Here is a 15,475-nt window from a genome sequence, read left to right as displayed (position 1 = left end):
TCAAGGGGAAGAAGAAAACCTTTAAAAAATCTGTAAGCTTTAATCTGCAAGGGAAATGTGTAATAACAAGTGGTTATCATAAATAAATATAGAAACAATCTTAGTTATAAAATTGCAACTTCAAAAGAAGAATGCTGTCAGTTTCCATAATTAAGTTGATAAATTCAGAATGGAGAATATTTAATGTTACTACTACAGTTTTAGATATGAAATAATCAATTGATATGATTTTATTTCCTTATTAACATGCAATGTTTGATTTATACACAAATGTATCTTATAATTAAACTTCCTGTCACAATTCAAATTTATATAAAGTGTATTCTGTTAAAAGTATGTATTTTCTGTACTCCAGTGGTATTATAAAAACTTTTTTTTTTCTTTTACTAATAATATTCTTTTTGAGCTGAAGGTGGGAAACAAGACCTCTTTGAAAGATTTAAATCACTGGTCTTTTGTCATTCATTGTAACTCATCAATCAGTGCTGAGGAAATTACAGGTCAAAGTATGAGAAGTAGTTACCAGGAACACAGAACTTCAACAGTGAAAAAACACAAACTTAAATAAATGAAGTCTTTCAAATCAGAACTATCAAATAACATTTTCCAAGGCTTCTGTAACAAGAATTGAGAGAGTAATCTAAAAAGTAATTTAATCTTAAAACATTTCCTATTTAAATTATTTTTCCAGTACATATTTTTCTAAGTGCATAAATCATAAATGCTAACGGTACCCTCATATCTTTAATGGAATTTTAATAGATTTCTAGACCATAATAGTACACAGGAAATCAGTGTGCATCTAAATTATTGTTTGATCTATAACTTTGCTTAACGGCTCTGGTAACTTCTACCCAGGAAGGAAATTGTTTTTTTTTTCTTTTCTATAATAATAATAGTTCAATACTGTACCTTTTTCTATTGTAACACCATAAAAATAAAATGAGATGATTGGTAAGGTTTAGGAAAAGTCAGTCTTTATAACATAATGCAATTGTATAAGGACATTAGGGAAAAGTTTGTTCCAATACATTTTGTACATTTAAATTTGAAGCATAATTTGAGCAACAGTTAAACACTTCATTGTTACATTGTCTCAATGGCCAGCTGTTGGGTGTAAAACAAAAATAATACTTGGGGAGTATCTTCAGAGCTTTGGACATGCTTTAAACTTATGATAGATGTTTGTTCTTGGACAGAACTTGTTTCTCTTTCAAACTACTCTGCAACATACCAGGGTGATATACAGTACCAGGTGGAATTATGACTATGCCTGCATTGCTTCATTGTAGTTCTGCCTGCCAAAATGAAAAGTGTCTTTTTTCTTACAGTAAATGCATGGTTTGGAGGCAATGGAGGTAAATGTCTTTTAGATGTCTGGATGTACTCATATGCTTTGTTGTACTGTACCAGTATCACTTCATTGTTTTCTGGTTAGTGTCCTTAAACAGAGGGAAGAGACAAAAAGCTAGAAAGAGTGCTATCAGAACTCCTTGACTATTTTACTTTTACCTTACAGTATATACACATTTTTAACCTTCAGAAACAGAATGCACTTGCATCTTGTTACATTACTGGCATATCATTCTAATTACTTTGAATAAGCTTGGACTCATATTTATGATGTTAGTTGGTAAAAGCGACAGACGGTTACTGAAATCACTCAGCAGAAGCTAATACTGTACTCCACAGGCCTCTGTGCTATGGCTCCAGCTCTTGCAAAATTACCCCCCATGGTGTTAGACTACTGGTTTAAGGGATAGTTCAAGGTCATGATCATACATGCAGCACAATCACCTAATCTACATTCTGAGTTAAAAGTGTTTAAAGTATTTTAAAGACATTTAAACATGGCCTATTTTAGAAACAGTAAAAAAAAATACCTGCTTGTGAAAGATAGCCATGCAGCAAATGAGGCAGATAGCAATGCAGTGGTTATCCAAGGTACCTGTGTAGGATCATAAAGCATAAGAGGAAATACACGTAGAAGAGTATTTTCACATCATTATAGCCTTTGAAGCAGAGTATCAGTTTTTCTGATCACAAACTGCATAGAAATAGAAGAATAATCTATTCCTGGAGATCAAGTGAAACATAGCACTCTATAATTCTCAAACTCATACAGTTTCTGTATGGTTTGAGAAAAATAAAGTATACAGATTTTGAAGATTGACAAAATATTATTGATGTTGTATTGTTTGCTGTGTTGTTGATCATTCATGACTGACTGTGATACGCTCAATTGATTTTGACTGTTGCATGATCACTAAATCACATTTAAGGCTGGACTTTGTAAGCACACTGTTACTTGATGTCTGTGGCGTTCACAGTCAGCAGTTTCTAACATTGGACAGTGTTATAGCCAGTGATAGGGAATGATCTGGGAGACCACAAATAAACCCCCAGATAAACAATCCTTTTAACACTGCCAATTCTACAATTCATGCATCAGGAGTTCAGCTCTGGGGTAGCTAAACAATCATTTTTTGCATGTATCAATGCAAATGATGCCATATCACCCTGCAACTCAAAACTGGCAACCCACTAAAGCTAGGCAGATGTGATCCTGGCCAATACCTGGATGGCTGAACCCCTGGGAAAAACTAAGGTTGCTGCTGGAAGAGGTGTTAATGGGGCCATTAGGGTGTGCTCGTCCTGCGGTCTGTATGGGTCCTAATACTCCAGTATAGTGACAGGGACACTATACTGTAAAAAGGTGCCGTGAGATCATTAAAAATCCCAAGGCATTTCTCTAAAATTTTGGCCGAATTTCCCATTAATCTTTACCAATCATGGCCTAATAAGCCCCTCTATGATTTAGCTTCATCACTCTGTTCTCCTCCCCACTAAGAGCTGGTGTGTGGTAAAAATGTTGGCACACTTCAGCTGCCGTTGTGTCATCCAGGTGGGGCTGCACATTGGTGGTGGTGGAGAGGAGTCCCCACTACCTCTGGGGACTCCAAAAATGAACTACTGTATAAAAGTGTAAGGAATTAAAAAAAATATTGTTGTTATTGTGGTTCAATACATCATGTCAAGCAGACTAGCCATCAGTCCTCTTTAATGGTGAATGAAAGTTATGTGTAGACCACCCTGAAGGATATCAGCCATTGAACCACAGACGTGAAGAATGGTACACATCTTGCTGTGTGAAAACCAACAATTGATGGGAAGGTTTAAATGCAATGATCTGAGCATGAGTGTTTAATCACTGACCTACTATTTGTTATTGATGTCCAATAACATATTGATGTCCATCTCTATCTTGTTAGAGCATTTTGTGTTAGTACTTATTTAATGAGCAACATAATAATAATAATTTTAGTTGTTGTTATAGGAGCACAATTGTCCAGCAGAACAAGAATTGACAATGTGCCTGTATCTGCAGCCAAACATAAATGTTTCAACGTGCTAATTTCTCATTAAATGCTCTTGCCGTTGAGATGTTACAACACTCTTGAGAATATTGACTAGGAAAAGGAAGGTGAGAAATTGGCCTGTAGTTAGACTACGTGTAAGAGTACATATTTTATTTTATCAGATGTGCAACTGCATTCAAATTTGAGTGAAGATGGCTCTATAGCCAAACACAACAATTCATTGATTGCTGTTGTGACAAAGAGAGATTACAATGTTCTTTCGGAGCAGACAGAGGGGATTTGCTGTTTGGCTGTAACTAGCTGATGATGATGGAGGAAAGTTGTCTACTTACCTTCACCATTCTCGATAAGGTCAGAGAAATATGATAATGTTGATGCTAGAGGCTTCTACAGTATATGTATTTTGATATTGCTTTCAGGCCAGTTGGTGAACAGTGATGGTAGTATCCCTAAACCTACTGTATGCTTTTAATGCAACTAGCAGCTTTCATAGATAATAACTTCAAGGTGTATTAAGGGATACAATGGGCTACAATGGGTGAAAAAGACACAGAGAGATTCTTTGGGGGCCGGAAATTAAAAAATATTAGACAAAGTGCAGCTGTATAGTTCAACAATGTCATCTAAAGGTAATTAAACTACACTGTAAAAGTCACTTATTGCATCAGCAAATCTGGTAGGAGTCAGTGATTTCAAACTATGAGCACAACGGAACAAGTAATAGGTTTATTCCGTGCTAAAAAGAGAAGAAAGAAAACACATTTCGGCACCTGAAGAAGACTCCACAGTCGAAACGTTGTGTTTTCTTTCTTCTCTGTTGACCATGGAATAAACCTATTACTTTTTCCTTTGCAGCCTACGCATGCTGACGCAGCTACCCAGCTACAATGCTCTGCTTGGTACTAGAGGGAGGTGATGGATGATCACGTTTGCATGAAAACAGCTAGAGGGTCTGAGCTTGTTAGATCAAGGACTTCAATAATGAAAACTGAAAGGTCACCCAGTAATGAGGGGATCTAATACATGTTCTCGGAGTGCAATATGCGAGAAAAACAACACAGAAGATGATTGAACAAATCAGTGGAAGAATGACCAGACAGGTACTCTAAATTAACTCATTTTGACATCCTCCAAAACCAAAATCCTTTTTCTAAAAAAGTGCAATGTTAATAAGTTTGAAAATGCAGCTAAAAAACCAATTGGATGCTGTAGGAAGTCAAGATACTGAATATCAAAATCAAAACAAAAGGTACATATGTCATGACTTTATAAACCTTAATAACCCCAAGAGCACTGATTTTGGGATATTGGAAAAGCAAACCGATTTACAAACAGTCTTGCAGCTCATGCCCCATTTTCAGTAAGATGTAAGCAATTACAATCATGATCAGTGTCAAACACATTTACCATCAAAGACCTGCCGTATACAGTATGTTAAAGAGTGAGTATTTAGCAGGACTTTGGCTGTCTAGAGACAAAAATAACATATGCCCTCCAAAACAGCAAACAAAGAATCTGCACAGACAAAACAGAAAACAATCAACATATTTGAGTCTTTAATTTTTCTTTGCGGTTTGTCCTGCCCTTTAACTATTGACATTCTCACATTTTCTAGTGATGTGCTCCAGTCTGAAATTTTGTCTCTCAAATACAGCAGCTGTTTCGGAAACATTTATCCATTCCTTAATTGAACTTATTCTCCAAACAAAAGTTAAGAATCAATTTGTGGTTTACATCCAGGACCTTCGATTTTCAGCTTGTCTGCAGAGGACCTGGGCCCTGAAATGAGATTTTAACATAGGATCCAGAAATTAATACTAATACTAAAACCTAGAATACCAAAGGTAAAACTGGGCTCCCCAGCATACATCAATCAACAGGAGAGCAACACATTAAGGAATTTCTTATTCAGGGTAGATGAAGTCAATAATAAGAAAGAAACTTTTGTTATTCTTGGACTCTGAAGACTGGTACTGCACTTTCTGTATAAATGCTTTTGCATAATTAATCTTGGTATTTAAGTTTATGAATTTAAGTGTTCTATATTTGAATTATTTAGTATTCTAATAATAATTAATCTACAGCTGTATTTTTCTGGACTTAACAAAGTTTTCATATTATATTATTCTATAAGGTAAAATTATTCACATTTCTTGAAATTTGATGTCAACAGACTGTCTAAAGTATGATAGATGGAGTCTTTATGAAGTGAGTAGTGTACCACATAATACAAACTCCAGAGGACAGCCTAAGAAAATAGTTTAACTATGAATAGTTAAAAAATGAATGTTCAAAAAAGTCCCATGGAAAATAATTTATTTCTTAATTTATCAAATGATTGTTTATTGATAAATAAATTTGAAGTTATAGGTTTCATGATCTTTGTCTGTTATTCAGTGGTGAGAGCTAAACCACTTACTTTGATTTGATATTTAATTATACTGATTTCAGTGAAGTAATTCATATGTAAAAACTGATGAGGCTAATTTAAAAATAGCAATGTGAAATAACAATTTTGCAAATGCAGTTTATGTAATTTTACCATTATTCATACATTCTTTGTATTTTAATTATATAAAATAAAAAACATGTAAATCTTAATGCGTGTGTGAATTAGTTATAGAGAACTTGGTCCCTCTTCAAAAAATGCATACAATTAAAAACATAAGAAAAGTTAAAACACGAGGGTGCCATTTGTTTTGTGTGGCTCATTTGGTTGCTTTTAACTAATATTCACTGTATCTCATCTTGCTATTCTTTTGTGTATACATACAGTAGTACATGCTCTCAATCTGATACTTGAATACTGGGCTCTCCATCTATACCAGTACAAGATTTTGGCATAATCTGTTTTTTGATAGCTACTAAAAGTGATTTAGTTATATACAAAGAGGAACACTATAAGAGAATGCAAAGTCCAGTATTTCCTAACTTTGAAAACACCTATGTCCATTGATATAGTAGCAGGTTAGATTTAGATATTATTTATTTGTTACACTAGCTGTTTCCGGTTCAGCTTTGATTAAATGCTTCTCTATTATCAGTGTACTACTGTTTATTAATTCTGTAATTGTTTGGCAACATGGCATTTTATATTCTAGTTCAAGGAAAATTAGCAGCTTAAGTGAAAGGTTTATCTTCAACAATTCCAAGTGAACAAATTCGCTCTACTGTGAATCCATTGCATTTTAAAAAATGTGATAATGGATTTTTGTGCTCTGATTATTATCTGGTCATATGTAAGTTGCAACATGTTTTAATTGTATGGTTCAATAAACTAGTACCACAATACATCCGTTGCCTTTTGCAGATTTACATTTCAAAACATTTTATTAATGTGTTTTTTATCATTAAAAAAATAACAATTAAATAAAAATAAAAATGAACAATGTTTACAAACTAAACACCCACTCCACCCATTACCTAAAGCATTTTGTTCATTTAATATAGAAATCCCTCACATTTGATTGAGCCTGTTTCCCACTTTCCGTTGTTAAATCTACAGTATAGTGTAACATTGTGTTAAGTGAGGAATAGTTTACAGACAAAATGTAACAGTTCATTTCCATTTTTTCTTATTATGTCAATTCAACATAATTGAAATATGTCATTCTCTATGTATCATATGTAACCCTTATTGCAATGATTTTAGGGAAGCATCCCTGATTTTATGATGTATTATTTACTGTGTACAATAAATGTATTTTGTGTTTAATTAATGAACATTACAGTGTACAGTGATGAAATGTATAGTATATTATTTATAAGTGTGTTTAAATATAAGTTAATATAATATAAATCTCTTTCAAATGTTTAATTTGCTGCAGTGTATATTTTAAGTACAGTATATGCTATATTTGGTATTTCATCATGTGAATTCTAGAATTTTACATTTACATTTCTTTTCATTCATCATTATTTCATTTCTCTCCCAGTATGTTAAGGGGGGGGTATTTCCTTTCTCTCTTTACCTCAAGGACTGCAAGCTGCTTCTAAATTCTCACTTGTAAGACACACCTGTTAAGCATTAAAGGACAATAAACCCTGGTGAGCCTGCAATACTGTTGTCCTGTCCCAACTTGCTCACTCACCAACGGTCATTCTCCCTCCTCTAGAGGGAGCTCCTACCTTTTTCGTTATGTTCCTAGCTGCATCCTTTCCCCGTTTCCCTATTTAAGTCCGGCGTCTCCGTAGTTCTGGACTCAGCTTTGAAAGACGGACGCCCGGAAGCCCACCTACCACCGGGCTCAGGAGTGGCCCGAGGGCACAGGCTTCATCATAGTGTCCTGACCTCTGAGTCCGGGGCTCGGACCGCCTGGCCTCATTATGACTTTAATCTTCCATATTCCTGGTTCCATGTTCCCGTTCCCTGTGTTAACTGTATTTGTCATGGATGGACCAGCTGGCTTTTGGATTACAGACCGCTCCCCAATTTTCCCTTCTAGGCTTCCTTGGACTCGTTACCCTACTCCATCCCACGAGCACTGGATCACTCAAGTCACCATCCCCTGTCTGTCATCCTGACCTTACCTCGCTGTGCCTTCCCTGATGTCCTTCTCCAGTCATTTCCGGATTATACCATCACACATAGAGTCTTTAACAACACACTTCACAGGGAGTCAGAACTGGCTACCGTGACAGTAGTTAGGGAAAATAAAGGAGGACCTCTGTCATATTATTAATTATTAATAATTCTCTGCATGTGTTAATGTAATGGTTAAAAAAGGGTTACTTCTGACTTCCTGTACATAAAATTCAGGTAACGTAAAGATTTGGATAACAGACCCTGTTTGTAACCTGGTGAATGGGTGTACTTATGAAAAAGACATAGGTGTCCATGTTGACAACATTTACTTCTAGACAATGTGGGGAAGCAAAAAAAGCAAATAAAGTGTTTTTATATAGAGTCAAGTTATATAGGTTATGTAGTCAAGAGCATAAGTTCAATCAAAGGATGTAATGTTAAAATTGTATAATGTTTTAGTATGGCTTCATGTTCATGAGTATTATACCAATGTGTCCACCACATTATATAAAAGGTAATACTGCTCTGGAATCAGTCCATTCTCAGTACATTCTGGAGCTTAAGGGAATGTCCTATACTGACAGGCTGAATGAACACAAACACAGAGGATAATGTAGGGACCTCCTACAAGTTCAAAATCTTTTTTGACATAGTCACCCCATTGAATCTCTTCAGAATAAACAGTGAAAAATGAACCAGAGTACAGCAATGAAAATTAAATTATATATAATTCATTATTATAGACTTGCTTTTAAAACTGAAAACAGGAGATTCTTATTTACCAAAAGGGTGTGGGAGTATGGATAAAGCTATCTAGTCTTGTTGTTGGCTTCTTTCAATAGACCATCAGTTACTAATTACCAAATGAGCTAGATGAGCCCAATGCCCTTCTCTCATTTTTAGTTCTTATAATGCACATGCGGTTATTGTATCTCTGACCCACCCAACTCTCAAGCCAATGATCTTTTGACACACTACAATCTATACAGAAACGTACAGGAACATTTAGCATTGATTGGAGAAGAAGAAATTCCCTTACTGACATCAGTGGGAGCCAGCATACATGTTGTGCTGATCAACTGAGATAATCCTGGCTGATTAATCACAACCCTATCTATGGTGGCACCTGGAGAATTCTAGTAACAGTCAGGTAATGGCAGGACAAAGGCTCAAACCCTTGGTATCTTGGTCATAGAGGTAAGACTGCACTCAGTGTAAGTGTCTTTACCACCTGAGCCAGACTGACCACTTTCTGCACCGCAAATATGACATTGTGCATGATCATTATCAGTTATGATCAACAAGACTCAAGGGTCTTTCTCTTCTTTTCCAAGTCACTTGCCCACTTTTAGACAGTACGATTGTAGAATTAATTAAATCAAAAATCAAATGATGAAACCATTATTTAGTGCTTTATTTAAGAATATACTGTAAGAAACGTTATAACGGAGGGGAGGTAATTTGACCCATCTAGCTGGTTTGGTAATTAGAAGTTATTTCATAACTCTTTCAGTTGAGCCTTTAAAAAAGCCAGGGTATCAGCTTCAACAATATGGATGGATAGCTTGCTCTATACTCCCACAAATCTTAAACATGTGATGAACATATCTCATAACAGGTGATACAATCAATGCGTTTGTATGATGTAATTGTAGCACAGGAAGTTCTTCCTCAGAGCTCCAAATAAAGACTATATTTAAAAAAATACATATAGTCATTCTTGGTATTTCAAGAATATAATTGTTTTTAGTTTTGGTTACTTATTTCAGATATAACTGATACAAATTATAACTTTTGTAAGGAAATTTTCTTAAATTTGCCTTTAAAGACTTTGTTGTGTTGGTATCCATTAAATTGACAGATTTTGATATCAATATTTTGTCATTACTCAGGTTGGTAAAATTGCTAAGCATGTTCATACTGTATGTCCCAAATCTACCATTACAGAAATTCATAGTTCATGGAAACATAAATTGTGTTCCAGTCAGAACTTAACTACAAAAAAGGCTGAAATGTAGTATTCTATACTTATTTTTTTAGAAAGCTAATTTTAGAAAACCACATTTATCGTGAAATCTATATTTCTACAATAAGTCAATTAGTGAAACAAAAGCATATTTGCTAGGTGGCTCACACATTTTATGTATTCCTTGCATATTGTAGCACTTAGTGGGTTCACCAGAAATATAATTTTTGCTGTATAATTGGATCTGTGAAGGCCTATCCAGACTGGTGGACATCATACTCTCTCTCATGCTTTGCTCCTATTTTAGATAGTCTCTGGGAAAAAGCATATGTGTTTTCCATGCACTCCTGGAGGCTGACTACGTACTCTGTAGAAGAACAGAGCCTACTGTCTATTGGGATGCACAATTCCCACCCCTGCATCAGGGCAGCTAGGGTACAACCAGTGGACCCCTGGACTGCATCCTGGTACACCCAAAACAGTTGCAGGTACTGTATCTGTCCCAATCCTTGTGGTGGGTGGCACTGAGGATGGTAAATTGCATGGCAAGTGTTCGTTTGAAGCTCTTCACCAACCTATCACTCTGGGTTATAATGGAGTGGTCTTTAGTCCATGGCTACCAGGACACATCGATTACCTAATCAAACATGGAAAAGGGCCCAAAACATCCATCCTTACCTGCTTCAGGGGAGCCTCCTCCTGAAACAACTGTAGAGGAGCATGAGAGCAGTCCTGGAGGCCTTTCTGTGCTATGAAAGTGTCGCATGTCCAAAAACAGTATTCCATATCCTGGCAGTTAAACTACTCTTTGAGGCGGTTCAGAGTCTTAGACCAGAGTGACCTGTTATGGAGTTCTGGAGCACACATGGCACCCTCAGCTGCAAACCAGGATTTCTGTGCCTGATGGGTCCTCCTAACCCTTGTACAGGAGCCCCTGCCACAACATCAATTTGATAAACTGGCTGCAAAGGGCCTATGTGCTACACTAGTGAGGAAACAGTTCCTCCCGATTCACTAAGTATCTCTGAGTCTTCCAGCTCAGGATCTACAGCCTGCCAACCTCCTGTAGCTGCCTGCTGCTCTGAAAAAAAGGCTGTCAAACCAACCCCAACCAAGCCCAACAGCCCACTAGCAATCGCCCACTCCTCCTGAGCCCTAGCGCTGTCTTGTTCCTCCAAACATGGTCAGTGTTGACATGGGTTCTATGTGCATAGCTGGTGATGGAGAGCATCAGCATTCAGGTATCACATCCCAGCACAGTGTTTTTGTTGAATGGAAAAGACACCACACAGGATGACTTCAAGTTGGGGTGGTTGACTCTGCTGTATTGATTAGCATAAAAAGCCCCACTTTTAGTCTTTTCCCAGCAGCCCCTTGGGGATCACTGCCTGCAACAGCATCCCAAGGCCTCTAGGCATCACACTATTGAGGACAATTACAACAAATGTAAAAAATATAATAATTATAATAAACTTTATTTTATATAGCGCCTTTAAAGGTGGCTTCTCAAAGCGCTTTACAGAATGATAACAACAATAAATAAAAAGAATACACAAGATAAAACACAATTACAATATATAGAGGAGACCGTGGATGGTGGTACTAAGAAAAGCAGAGGGGTGAAGAATGGAACCAGTTAAGTAAAGGCTTTTCTAAAGAAGAAGGTTTTGAGTCTGGATTTGAAGGAGTTTAGAGAAGGTGACTCTCTGATATCCTTGGGCAGAGAGTTCTAGAGCTTGGGGGCATAACAGGAGAAGGCCCTGTCACCCATACAATGTAGACAGGCTAAGGGGACAGTAAGGAGACCAGAATTAGAAGAGTGAAGGTTGCGAGGTGGAGAGTAGGGCGATAATAGTTCAGACAGGTACTGAGGTGCCAAGCCATGCAGAGCCTTGTAGGTGAGCATGAGGATTCCACAAGGAATTTGACAAGAAGCCAGTGCAAGGACTCCAGGTTAGGAGTAATGTAATCATTTGCACTAGACCTGGTCAGGATTCAGTTTAGATTAAGGAAATTTTGAGCCATCCAATTTTTTATGTCAGAAACGCAATTAGATAGAATAGAGACAGCCACATCAGTGTCAGGTTTGGTATGGATGTATATTTGAGTATCGTCAGTGTAGAAATGATAGCTGAGGCCATGTGATCTTAAAAGCTGACCAAGTGGAAACATGTAAATGCTGAAGAGCAAGGGGCCCAGTATTAAAAAACTGGGAATTAAAATACGTATTTTTTGGATTCAAGATGTATCTTAGCAGGTTACAAAAATAGTACATAAAAATCATTTCATATACAGTTTATAAAATTAATTTAAAAAGCACCATGGGGAACGTTTTGGATGGTGTACAGATTTTATCTGGTTCACTGAATGTTAGCCTGTCATTTACACAAAAAAAACATCATCATATGGTGTAAATGGTAAATCGTTGTTACTGTTTTCTGCAACAGAGCGCTGCTTCCAGATACTAGTCATTACACTCAATGAATATTTAATCAGAGTCATGAATGGAGGCTCCTCATTTATTTTATGAACAAGATAAGAAAACAGACATACAGTATACTGTAAAAATTATTTCATATTCACTTAATTTCATATTTTGCTCTACATAAAAATCTATGTTGACTTATTTTTAAAAGAACTTACAACAAAATAACACATCAATAAAATGATGACTGTATATAGTATATTCAATATTATATACCTTCATAATAAAACTACTATTATAGAGATGAAAGCATAATTAACAATGTAATGACACAAAATAAACCAAATTCTATGAAACCTTTTATTCAAGGAAATAAACATGGGTATTAAGTCACTTAAGACTGCACACATGGATAATTTTGAAAAAAGGAATGGTTTATGATGGAATTATCTTTGGCAGTTTCTGATGTTGGAGTTATTTTTTATTTCCAATCTGAGTTTGTTTTTTTTTTCGCCTTTGAATCTGGAAAAAGTAGCTCCCCAGAGAAAGTATTCCTTTTCCTGGTTTTACTTGTGACGATGATTACATATATTACTGACAGTAAGACATCAGGGTGATGTGATCTCCAAGATATTACAGAGGTCAAAAAGTTTTTAGCCCATAAAATCACAGCTTTAACATCTACTGATGTCAAATTATACTTAAATGCTCCTGCTGCCATGCCAAAGTCTTTTCCCTTGTTTTTCTTACTCTTTCTCTTCCCTCAGATCCTGCCTTGACCTTTAATTCCAAGTACTCATAAGCAGGCTTGAGTGGGTGGTTGGTAATTGCTGCACAGTTTTAAATAAATGGCCCGCTCAACTCATAAATTAAATTCGACTTCTTATAATATCTATTTGGCACAGCAGCACTGATGGCCTGATTGTAATTTGGATAGGGCAACAAAGCAAGATTTTATTCGACTTTTACAGATGAAAACAGGAAAGACCCCCCTGATGTAGGTGTATAATCACAAAACGTACTGCTACTGTGGTCTTCTGCCAAAAGACAGTACCGTATAAGACCTCTGGCAATCCTTAAACCTATGTTTATGGCTTAGAAAACTGGTAACAAAATCATGTTTGGAACATTGTTTTGTACTCTACCATGTTTTTCACATGATTTTAAAATTCCAACAAATAAATACACTGAAGATATTCTATCAAAATGGTAAAAACGAGGCTGCGCAATATTAGCAGAGGATGTGCACAATTGTTGCAAGGTCACGGATTCAGTCCAAGCCTTGTACTGCATCAAGTGAGATCAAAGTCTGGACTGCAGTACTTGTCTGAGCCAGACTGGCCTGCTGCCCAAGCTGCCTGGAAAATCCTACTCACATAGAAAACAGAATTGCCATGGGGACCATTAGCTGTTCTGTTAATGGAATCCAGTTGGAGAAAAGATGGGCACCACTCAGAGCATAAGTGCTTTGAAACATAGGCTACAAAAGGGAAAAAAGCTAAGCTCCAATAGTGCCTTATTACATAGTTGTTTATGAAATTTGGACGCAATAAATTCTTTGAATATATTCTTATGTAATGGAGTTCTTGCATTTCTAATTAAACGCAGTGTTATTAGAGATTTTCATTATTAGTAGTATTTACAGAAGCTTGATTTATGCTCCAAACTATTAGAAGTATCCTAGAAAGGTGGATCAGGATCAGCATTTAAAAAAATCTCACAGTGATAATGTATTGTATAAATATTTGCTTTGCAAAACAGATGAATATAAAAGTTCCATTACTTAATTTTCTGGACAAAGAATTTCAGCTTGCTTTCATTTTAAGAGAGAGATAAGATCACTTTATTATCCATATACAATTTCTTGCATTGGGAATTCATCTTTTCGCATACCCTAGCTCGCCCTCCATGAGACACAGACACACAGATAGGGAGAGAAGCTTGGGGTCAGAGCGTAGCGTCAGCCATTGTACAGTGCCTCTGGAGTAGTTGGGGTTAAGGGCCTTGCTCAGGAGCCCAACGGAGTAGGATTCCTCTGCCAGGTGTGGGATTTCACTCCCAAGCAATACGTCTGGAGAAGGCCTGGAAAGTGATTCACTTCAAAGCATTATCTTAAATTTGTTGAACTTTGCTATTTAATCATTATTAGAGAATAAATCAATGCAACAAATACTGGGGGCATAAAAAATGCAATGAATACTGGAACCTCACAACTCAAATCAACACCTTCATCTAAGGCTATTTCTAAATTAAAAATGATGGATTTGCAGTGAGTTGTTTTTGTCCTTTTGAATTTTATTTTGAAGTCAAATATGTATATTGCTTTTCTCTTACCTAACTAATCCTCACCTAAGATTCCTAACAATCCCAAATGCTGGTAAAATTACATTGCTTGTGAATAAATTGTTATAAGAATCTCAAATTCTCTCTAGTAAGTACAAGGAAAATATTGACCTTTTTAAACTAATGCAGCACTTTGCTAGGATACAAGAAAAAACACAATATATACACAATGTATGATGAGTACATCATACACAGCTGTGCAAGCATCTTATACATTCTATTCCTTTCTCTAAATGTTTTTTTATCAAAAATAATTCCTTGCTGACATACTAAAATGTTAAGCATTTTGTTCAAAGCTAACAGTTAAGCCTGATAGATCTATGTTTTGTAATACAGTACCAAAGTACTGCATCTTTTTAGCCTATGGATTTGTATTTGTATTTATTTATATTTGCATTTGCACTGTATTTGATATAAATTGTGATTGATAAGGAACATCTGACAATTACATTTGTGTCATAAAGGTGATGGATAAGCTACTTCAACTCTTCATATACTGTAGGCTGCTCATGAATCTTAATCTTACCTTGGCTTGTATTGATCAAGTTTAACATACATAACTTTTATTTGTGTGTACAATGTCAAAAGACTTTGGTAAAACACCATATATACAATTGTTACTTCAGCTCTATTTAACCTCATTCACATTAGATATTTGCACTGGAACACTTTTGAATAAAATTGTGTGGAATCATTGCTGTTTTTTGTATCCTTTTTTGGTTTCTTTATCCTTTATATAATTAACTATAATATCATTTATTATTCACTTTTGTGTGACTTTTGTGTGACATTTCACAAAATAACCATAAACTGTGATACAACAGGTATTCAAATGG

Source organism: Lepisosteus oculatus, chromosome 1 (assembly GCF_040954835.1).
Source record: "Lepisosteus oculatus isolate fLepOcu1 chromosome 1, fLepOcu1.hap2, whole genome shotgun sequence".
Classification (NCBI taxonomy): domain Eukaryota; kingdom Metazoa; phylum Chordata; class Actinopteri; order Semionotiformes; family Lepisosteidae; genus Lepisosteus; species Lepisosteus oculatus.
Note: the sequence above shows the minus strand (reverse complement) of the source record.